General features: G+C 36.6%; 1 protein-coding gene across 4 annotated transcripts in view; it reads right to left on the bottom strand.

The window, feature by feature from the left end:
- Positions 1 to 1,630: 1,630 nt before the first annotated feature.
- The window catches only part of AKAP6 (A-kinase anchoring protein 6), a 480,061-nt gene continuing 472,428 nt past the window's right edge, over positions 1,631 to 9,263 (bottom strand). For 3 of the 4 annotated variants that reach the window (XM_043555958.1, XM_043555961.1, XM_043555959.1), the window contains exon 14: positions 1,631 to 4,852. The gene's annotated coding sequence lies outside the window, so the exon portion shown is untranslated. Of the gene's footprint in view, positions 4,853 to 8,987; positions 9,221 to 9,263 lie in introns of those variants that run through there. The other variant, XM_043555960.1, reaches the window with a different exon arrangement.

The following is a 9,263-nucleotide window of genomic DNA, read 5'->3' as shown; positions in this document are numbered from 1 at the left end:
ATGTGTGTGGCTATGTTCCAATAAAACTTTATTCATGGACACTGAAATTTGAATTTCAAATAATTTTCACATGTCATGAAATACTTTTCTGATTTTTTTCAACAATTTAAAAAGTAAAAACCATTCTTAGCTCATAGGCCAAACAATAACAGGCAGTATGCCAGATTTAGCCCACCCTGTAGTTTTCTGACCCCTACCTTAAACTAATAAAGCATGAGCTGTAAGAGTAATTTGTGAACTTCAAGATACATCAAAAATGTCAGTGACTCATTCATTCCTCATTAAAGAGTAGGTACTGAACAATATACTATACTTGACAAACACGTTTACCCTGAGTTCAATAATGAAGAAACAACTGGACACATCCAGATTGTGGGTCATTCTATTAAAGTGGCCAGGACTCTTCAGATAGGTTAGCTATGAAAGACCAAAGAAGGAAAGAATAAAAGCACAGGGAAACTGTTTAAAGTGAAAAAGGCATGAAAACATGAAAGCAATGCATGAGCTTTGTTTGGATCTGGGATTAAAACAAAAACAACTATAAATGGACATTTTTAGGGTATTTGGAGAAATCTGAATATAGATTTGATATAGGCTTTCAGATATTACTATATCAATGTTACATTCCTTGGGTGTTATGATGGTATTGTGGACTTGTAGAATAATATTTTTGTTCTTAGATGATTATGTTGAAGCATTTACAGATGAAGTGTTAGGATCTGCAATTTAATTTCAAATGGTTCAATCACAAAAAAATGTATGTGTGTAAAGAGAGAGAAAAAGCAAATGTGGTAAGATATTAACAATACATGAATCTGAGTGATGAGCATGCAAATATTGTACTGTTCATTCAACTTTTAAATAGGTCTGAAATTATTCAAAATAAAAATTGAAAAAAAGTATATAAAGACACAGTTGTAAGTTTAATTGGTTCAAGTTAGAAAATTTGAAATACATTCATCAAAATTCTAAAAAATACTAAACTCATTTGGAAATTAAAATAATTTGACTTGTAAGAAATAGCTGGATTATTTCAGTATGTTTTGATATTTGTATCTAATTTGTTCCCAGGAATTTTAGCGTGGGTAAAACCTAAACTGGATGAACCAAACACAGCAAAATAATTAAACTCAGATTCGCAAAAGCCCTGAATTTAGATTGTTCTGTTGTTGTGTAAGATGCATATTTATTCAGTGACCAGAAATCTGAAATTTTGTTTCTGTAATTAAAAATTTCAAATACAAAAGAACATTTCACTTCTTCTAGTAGTCAGATTCAGATAATTCTGCATACTATTTTTGCTCACTATGTTTTCAAAAATGTAAAGAAACTAGATAGAAAACAGAATAAATGGGTCATCATTTAATTTGGAGAGATCATTCTATTCAAGGATATGAAAGGCACTTTCACAAGGAAAACTATAAACCCTTTGTAGGCAGAGACCATGTTTTAGTTGCCTTTGTATCTCTAATGCCAAACACAGTGCCTCACACAAGTAGCCACTCAATGAATGTTTGTTGAATGACTGCATAAATGAATAAATAAATGGGGGGTGGAGGACCCTGCTTAATATGGAAACAGATTAGGTCTGGATTTGATGTAAGGAAAAGATTCAAGAGGACTCCGGCACTAGACTGGTCCACTAAAGGATGTAATGGATTATTTATTTATTTATTTATTTATTGAAATTTACAATAATAGAATAAACATATATCTTGAATATACTTTTAGAGAAAACCACTTAAATGTTCAGATATTTTTCTACATGTATGATGATGACAGTTCCTCAGTTTCAAGGATTCTGTCTGCTAACATTCATTCAGGTTGAAATGGGTCTGAAAATCGTGGCATATGAAGGGCAGTTGAGGGAATGAAGAACAGAAATCATAGCAGCTGGGAGAAGACAAGTAACTGACCTCAGTTATCTTAAAGGTTGCCATGAGAAAGAAGGGGTACAAACACTCTGAGCGGCTCCTCAGGGTAGAGCTAGAATCGTGAGCAATAATGAAAGGCAGGGGGAAAGGCGCCCTATGCAGCTTTTAGCCACCTAAGAAAGAACTTTCCAACAAAGATACACTCCCAATCATGGGACAGCTTGCCTTAACAAATCACGAACCACTGTCACTGGAAGGTGTGGCAGATTTGGTGTGACCATTTTCAAGGATAACTGGGGAAGTCGTGCCTACACACAGCAAGAGGTTGAGGTGATTCCGTCTCTTCCAACCAGAAAAAGTACTGTTCAGTAAAAGTCATCTTACAAATTCAGTGTTAAAATTAAGTAGATAATTAGTAAATGAATATTTTTAATACCTCATGGTCTTAAACGAGCATATATAACAGGTAAATAGAACATAATGGTCAGTTTGTTCTTTGAAGGTTTTACCAATAGATGTGGCCCTTGGCATCACCCAAGGAAAATTTAGGTTGTCTCAATATATAAAATAGTTCAATACCTCAACAGGGATCCCGAATGCTCTTAGGTAGTTCAAGACTCTAGGATTTCTTCTTTCTCTGCATTTCCGGTCACTATCCCTGCCTACTCTGTTACTTCAAGCCTCCCTTGTTTTCTACAGCTGCCTCCTAATGAGACATTTATCTCTAATCTCTTTCCCCTGTCATCATCTTGCCCACCGCTACTAGATGTCTGCCTAAAACTTCTTTTGAATAATTACTACCTATGCAAAAGCCTAGACGATTAATCAATTTAGAAATACATATGGAAAAGATTAGAAGGGACATAACAATTCAAATTGTTATTAAAATGGGAAAATCATAGACTAGTATTTTAAAAATGTTCTTGGTGTTGTACTAATGTTCTAATGATAAATAAAATCAGGTGCAAAAGAAAGACTCCACAAAGTCTTACTACCTACCGTATTACCTACAAAAGCTCCAACTTAACTTTTTAAAAGACCCCTCATTAGGTCTCCCAGGCTACCTGTTTTCCCACCACCTCTGCAAGAAAACTTCACTCCTTTTCTATGGTCTACCTTTCAGTTCCCTTCTAGCCCCTTTCTTCCCTCTTGTCCCTCTTTGCTACTTCTGTCTTTGTGCCTCTTTTACCACTTTGCTCTGATCCTTGCCTGCAGGACAACCACTGCATCTCATTTGGGTGTTCACTCTGTCCACAGTGTAGGTAAACCTCCGAAGGGCAGGGCCTTTGTTCATCGTTGCATTCCCCACATCTACAATAGTCCTTGCAGATAAAAGGTGTTAATTAACTATCGGTTGAGTGAATGATTGCATTACACATTTTTCTAGTTGTTTATATGTTATAGTGTAGGTCTCTCAAAATGAAAAGGTACATGTCATACATATTGCCTAATTCAATACTTCAACTCAGTAAATGTTTACTGAATACCTACTGTGTATCAGGCACTTTAGTAGGTGTTAGGATATAAATTAAAAACTGCATTTAACAAGAGCAGTAAAGACCAAATGGAATATTTTTCAGCTGATTTCTTTTTGCACAAAATAAATACACCTGAAATCTATACTCTAAATCAAAATAGTCAAATTTTCTAGACTTTTCTACCATCTTTCTATCAAACCCATTCAAAAGAATTACATAGAATAAATATGAGACATACTAGGTATTCTGAAATCCAGTATTAAACAATTAATGATAAGTAGAAATAAAAAAATCTAAGATAAGTTTTTCTTGGTTTAGGGGACCTGGCATTTAATCATTTGTGTTCCAAGATCTTTGCAGTGATCAGAAAGATTTTGAAAATTGTAAAGGCTTCACATGTAGTTTAATTTTAAGCCTCTTATGCGATATGGATATTTTGGAAGCTACTACATATTCTAGTTCTTCCAGAACCAGATGTAATAATTTGGTAAAGAACACAGGTAGAAGAGATCACTGATTTTCCTTTTCCCCCAATGAACTATGTTTATTATGCCAATTTTAATTACCATGCAATCTAATGGTTTAAGGCTTATATTTTCCACATCACTAGACATCATAAACATGAAAGCATTTTATACTGTCATTATACATCAATGTTTGTACTTGGTTATACATATATACAGAAATTATTCACACATCTTAACCTTGCTATTTCCTCCTTTCAAACCAACATAATTTTACCGTGAAAGCAGCTTTTTAATAAATGGTATAAGAAATACAGCAAGGCACACTTTTTTAAAAAACTTTTTTCTCATTACCACCTCAAGAAGCATAAAAAACGAAAATGTTGTACATAATTTAATAGTAGAATGTCACCAGTTTATAATATACAACACCATATAGTTGTTTCTTGAAGTGCTGCATAGATAATTATTTTTAAAATGAAATAAATAAAATGGCGCTTTTATAAGTTGCTTAATTTTGAAAGAAGGACCAGTGTTTCTTCTGTATGCTGCAATCAAATCAAATGTTGGCCTTTTAGGTAAATCTCTTTCAATAAACATAGGCATCATACCATTTAAAAAAATCCAGATCGAAACATGAAATTGGTCAAGTACCGGCAGGGAGGGGGGGGGAGGAGGGGGTCATTCCAGACACGTGAATTTAATGGACCATCAATTTGGTGGACCGCAGAACTTTAAAGAGTAGATGGGGAGGGAGGAGGCAAACAGAAAAGTCTCGCTGGAGAGGTGGGGTTGGTAGAGGTAGCTTGGGAGAGGAATCCATGGGAGAACAAGCAGCTTTGCCGAACTTCAAAGACAATCACCTAAAGAAAACCAGTGCACAATCCAGATCACAAGGCTCATGTGGACAAATCGCATTCGGAGGGAAGTTTCATCTTGGGAGAGGTCAATGTAACAAATGGCAGTGACGTGATGGAACCACAGACCAGCCCAGGGTGGGACTATGAGGCCACCCCCGAGTTACAGCCAGGCTTATCTACAAGAAACAAGAAAGTGACAAGAAAAGGTATCAGAAGTGTCTGTTTCATTTGCAAAACCAGCCCTTTGAGGAATGCTGCCATTTTGGAACTACCTGCTGATATTCTGAAATAAGAAGATACATAAAACATAGTAATTTTAATAGCCCAAGATTCGTATTACTGACAACAGTGTTTCAGAATCCATTGAAAAACACATTGATTTTTTTTAAAGTGACATGGTTTTGAATAAAACAAGAAAAATCATCAAGTTTGACCTTTTCCCTGGATATAATCTGCTCTTCTGCTTGTGAACTTGGTTTCAAACACTCAAGATAGCTTCAAATCACTACGAAAATGTGAGGCTGCTGGTGCCAAGTGAAGCAGCAAAATATCAACAGTGATTCACCGACTGGGAACCTGGGCCCTCAGGTGGTTTAACCTTTACTTCAGTGACTGTATGTGTGACAGCAAAACTGAACAATTCTGCTATTACATAGTGGTAGAATATTCATAGCATCGTTATACTCCCAAATGTTTCAGCCCCTTGTCTGTAAAAGCAGGTAACTTGGGCTTCTAGGTCAAATACGAATGCATTTCATTTAAGGTACAGATGCACTGTGCAAATAAGAATGACTCAATTATATCTGTACATCTTGATAGCTCAGATACAAATTCGTTCCAAACTCAGTCAGTTCTGCCTATTTCTAATTGGCTGAAAGCAACAAGTCGGATGTGAGGAACAACTGAATTCCAGGTACAGGCAGTACAGGATTTAGTTTCTTTAAGTCTGCTGACCAGCTCTCAAACAAAGCAGGCTTTTGCTTGTCTGGGTTTAAAAGGAGTTCTGATGTCTGATGTCAGTTTGCTTTATTATCTTTCTAGAACTAAATATTATCATTCTCCATCTTTCTCTTTCTGTATAATCTTGTAACCCGTTTAAAAGCCAGAAAAACTAGCAAATGTGGTTTGGGCTGAAGCCACAGGAAGCTGGGGAGAAAAGGCAGGTTCTCAAGAACATGGAGAGATAGAGAGATAGACAGGAACAGATGGGACAAAATTTGGTACAGTAAAATGCTTCAGTAACTCAAGAAAGATCATGGTGCATTGTTCACATGCTGAGGACATGACTCATTGGAAATCTGGACGTTGAGTAAGGAATCCTTAGGTGAGGCAAAGCTGGCCTTACTAAATGCTGGTATTTAAATTCTCTATGGATAATCAATTCTTTCAACTTGGCTCACTTGGAGAGGGACAGGCAAAATTGATTGAAGCACAGATCTGGGGTGTGTGTGTGTGTGTGTGTGTGCTCGTGTGTGATAGGTGATGCCCAATAAAATCTTCATTATTTAGCATGGTAGGGCTAGTTACTCAGAAGGGCTGGATAATTTTTGTTAATTTTTAAATTTTATATTTTTAAATCTTTTAAAAATTTATTTTTCAGTCAGAGACAGACCATGAGCAGGGGAAGGACAGAGACAGAGGGAGACACAGAATTTGAAGCAGGCTCCAGGCTCTCAGCTGTCAGCACAGAGCCTGATGCAGGGCTCAAACCCACGAACTATGAGATCATGACCTGAGCTGAAGTTGGATGCTTAACCGACTGAGCCACCCAAGCGCCCCCAGAAGTGCTGAATAATTAAAAAACATTTCACATCCACCAGAACCTTAATTTATTAAAGTGATTTTAAAGGTAACTTTGATAAGATTATACTTGTATTCTTTAGTGAAAAATTAATAAACTATCACCAAGAGTAGTTTCTTAAATCTGCTTGGCCAGCTTCAGATCATATTAAATACTTAGTGTCAATCAAACGAACAGCATAAGAACTTGTGTTGTATATGTGAGGAATGTGTGCTGTTCAAGTTTTCTCAGTTTGTAAAAACTGAGTAGCAGCAATTTTACTAGGTATGTGTATGCTCGAGCATGCGTAATTATAAGTAATTGCTGAAAATCTAAAATCTTTGAACTACCAACAATCAAATTTGCAGACCCATAAGATAGGAAAAGCAATGGAGCTAAAAAGATCTGAAGGAAATCTATGAGTCCTAAGTAAACACAACCCCTCCAACACATACACATACACACACACACACACACACACACACACAAACAAAACTGAAAAACAGAGTAAACCAAAAGGGAAAAAGAAAGGACACACTGGCTGCATGCGATGAGTTAAATTTTTATACCACAGGATTTATCCAGCCTGAAGTTTACGGTTAAATCATTCACCAAAGATCAGAGGCTTATGATGAGGATTATGAAGAAATAACTGTCAGAATACAGCAGAAAGATTAGTGCAAAGTACATCTCTTAGGCAGGTCCTAGGAGGCACTCTAGACATACATTATGTGCTTCCTCCAAATTAGGCAGAAATATCTGGATCTACCCAGTTACCTTTCCTTTGATGTGATTTGCTAGAACTGACCTCTCTATTTTTGTAGAAACATGACACATAAATGAAAATAGTGAAAAGCACAGCAGTGTGCCTAGAAATCAGAGGAAATGCATCCTGTGTTAGATCATGTTTAAAATTCCAACGGTTTCAGTGGGTTTTTAATTAGAGCAGTAATTGAAAAACCTTCTCAAAAATTTTTGAAAAAAAATATTTGTTACCATTGCAGACTGCATCTGCTATTCTAAGTTGAAGTTCCTCCAGATGACATCATAATTTCATCACCTGAGAACTTATTTCTTAAAAAAAAAAAACAATAGCCCAGCAAATTGAATATGTGTATTTTATTACCCTGATAGAGCACCCTGACTGATGGTTTTGAAGTGACTTTAAAAAGTAGACCACTTTTTGCTCCTTTGAACCTTGTAGGAAGAACAATGAGAACAGTTAAGCTTTTAGAGACATGAAGTCTCATATTTACCAAATAATTTTACTATGTATTCTGATAACACCAAGGGCATGTCAATGTTTTGACATTAAATAACTCATCCTGGTTAGTAGTATTTTAACAAAATGTAAATGTTTGTACCCAGGTACCCAAGCCCAATGACTGGTGAAAAATCTGGGCATTCGAGTATTTTGTCTGCATGATACTGAGAAAAATGAATAGGGCAGTAAACATGGCTATTTAAATGGCCCTCGGGTGATAATAAGTCACTTGGGGGCGATGTGAGTTCTGCAGAAGTAAAATCTGGCTGCTTCCCCATTGCCTGAGATAGGGCCAGAAACCACATCTCCGGGGTGGGGCAGGGGGGTGCTCAAGAAAATATTGCTGGCTGGCAGGCCGGCTAGCTGATAGGTTTACACTGTGGTGTCGGTAAAAGGTGAGGGATGCACAGACCCAACAGCACTTTCACTTCCCCGGGTCTGAAGATGGAGCTCCTTGTCATTTACACGGCAATTCTCTATCTATGTAAGGGACAGAAGAAATTCCCAGAGTGCCTAAAAGGGAAGAGTGTGACCCGGAGGCTTCTCCAGTGCCAGAGCTTCTGGAGCTCCGGATCTCAGCATGACTGGTGACTTGAGAGTCATGGTCACATGATATGCTCAGAGTGGTGTTACTTTCAAGCCTTTTATCCCCTTTCAGAAAGCAGAAATCAGCCAGGCTCCGCCAGCCTCTGCCGAAGTTGGCAGAGCCAGCAGTACGATCGGTACTAATAGAACTTGTTTAGAAGCAGCTTATGGAATTGCAGTTACTCTCCCTTAATGGTCAGTTTTACTGCATACTGATGGAGAATGTGATTATAGGGTGGACATGTTTCACAGAAAATACATTTCTCTCTCTCCTACTTTTGTTCCCACTTGCAGCCAATTGTAAATTGAGTCTGAAACACAGAAAATTAGTTGAGCTACATGAGTAAGTAGGATGTCTTTCTTCAGTTTTGCATACTGAGTTTATTTTTAGGGTATATATATGGTATAGATTCCCCCCTCCCCATTTCTAGCAGCTCTACATGGAATCACACATTTTAATGAGCTTAGGGCACAGGTGTTGCAGGAAAAAAAATAATGATGTTTGCCATTCATCTTTCAAATTAAATAATGTGTTTTTAAATAGTAACTTTTTTCATAATACATTATGGGAACAACATTTATCTGTCACATTTTAAAAGATGTATTTGTAATAAATGTAAATTACTTTTAGAAAATCAGTAATTAGGCTCATCAAAAAATAAACAATCTGCCACAAAAAAGATAATCTTTAGCATAGTTAAGTATAATAACTGTTATTTGAATAAGTTAACAAATTAGGGTAGATTGCTTCTGTAATTCATTTCCTATAGCACGAGTTTAGGTTACGGCATTAAGCTTCTTGGAGTGGGGGCTGGAGACACCATTCGGCACCTCATACTTTGGTGAAATACAACTCTCAACATTCAAAAGCTCAAATTTTCTTCTTTAGACTTGATTGAGAAAGTATATTCATCACTGGGGTTTAGAGATGGAAAATAACAGAATTTTTGTGTCACTT

The sequence above is a fragment of the Prionailurus bengalensis genome, chromosome B3 (genome assembly GCF_016509475.1).
Source record: "Prionailurus bengalensis isolate Pbe53 chromosome B3, Fcat_Pben_1.1_paternal_pri, whole genome shotgun sequence".
Taxonomy (NCBI): Eukaryota; Metazoa; Chordata; class Mammalia; order Carnivora; family Felidae; genus Prionailurus; species Prionailurus bengalensis.
This window is presented reverse-complemented; position numbering and strand designations above follow the sequence as displayed.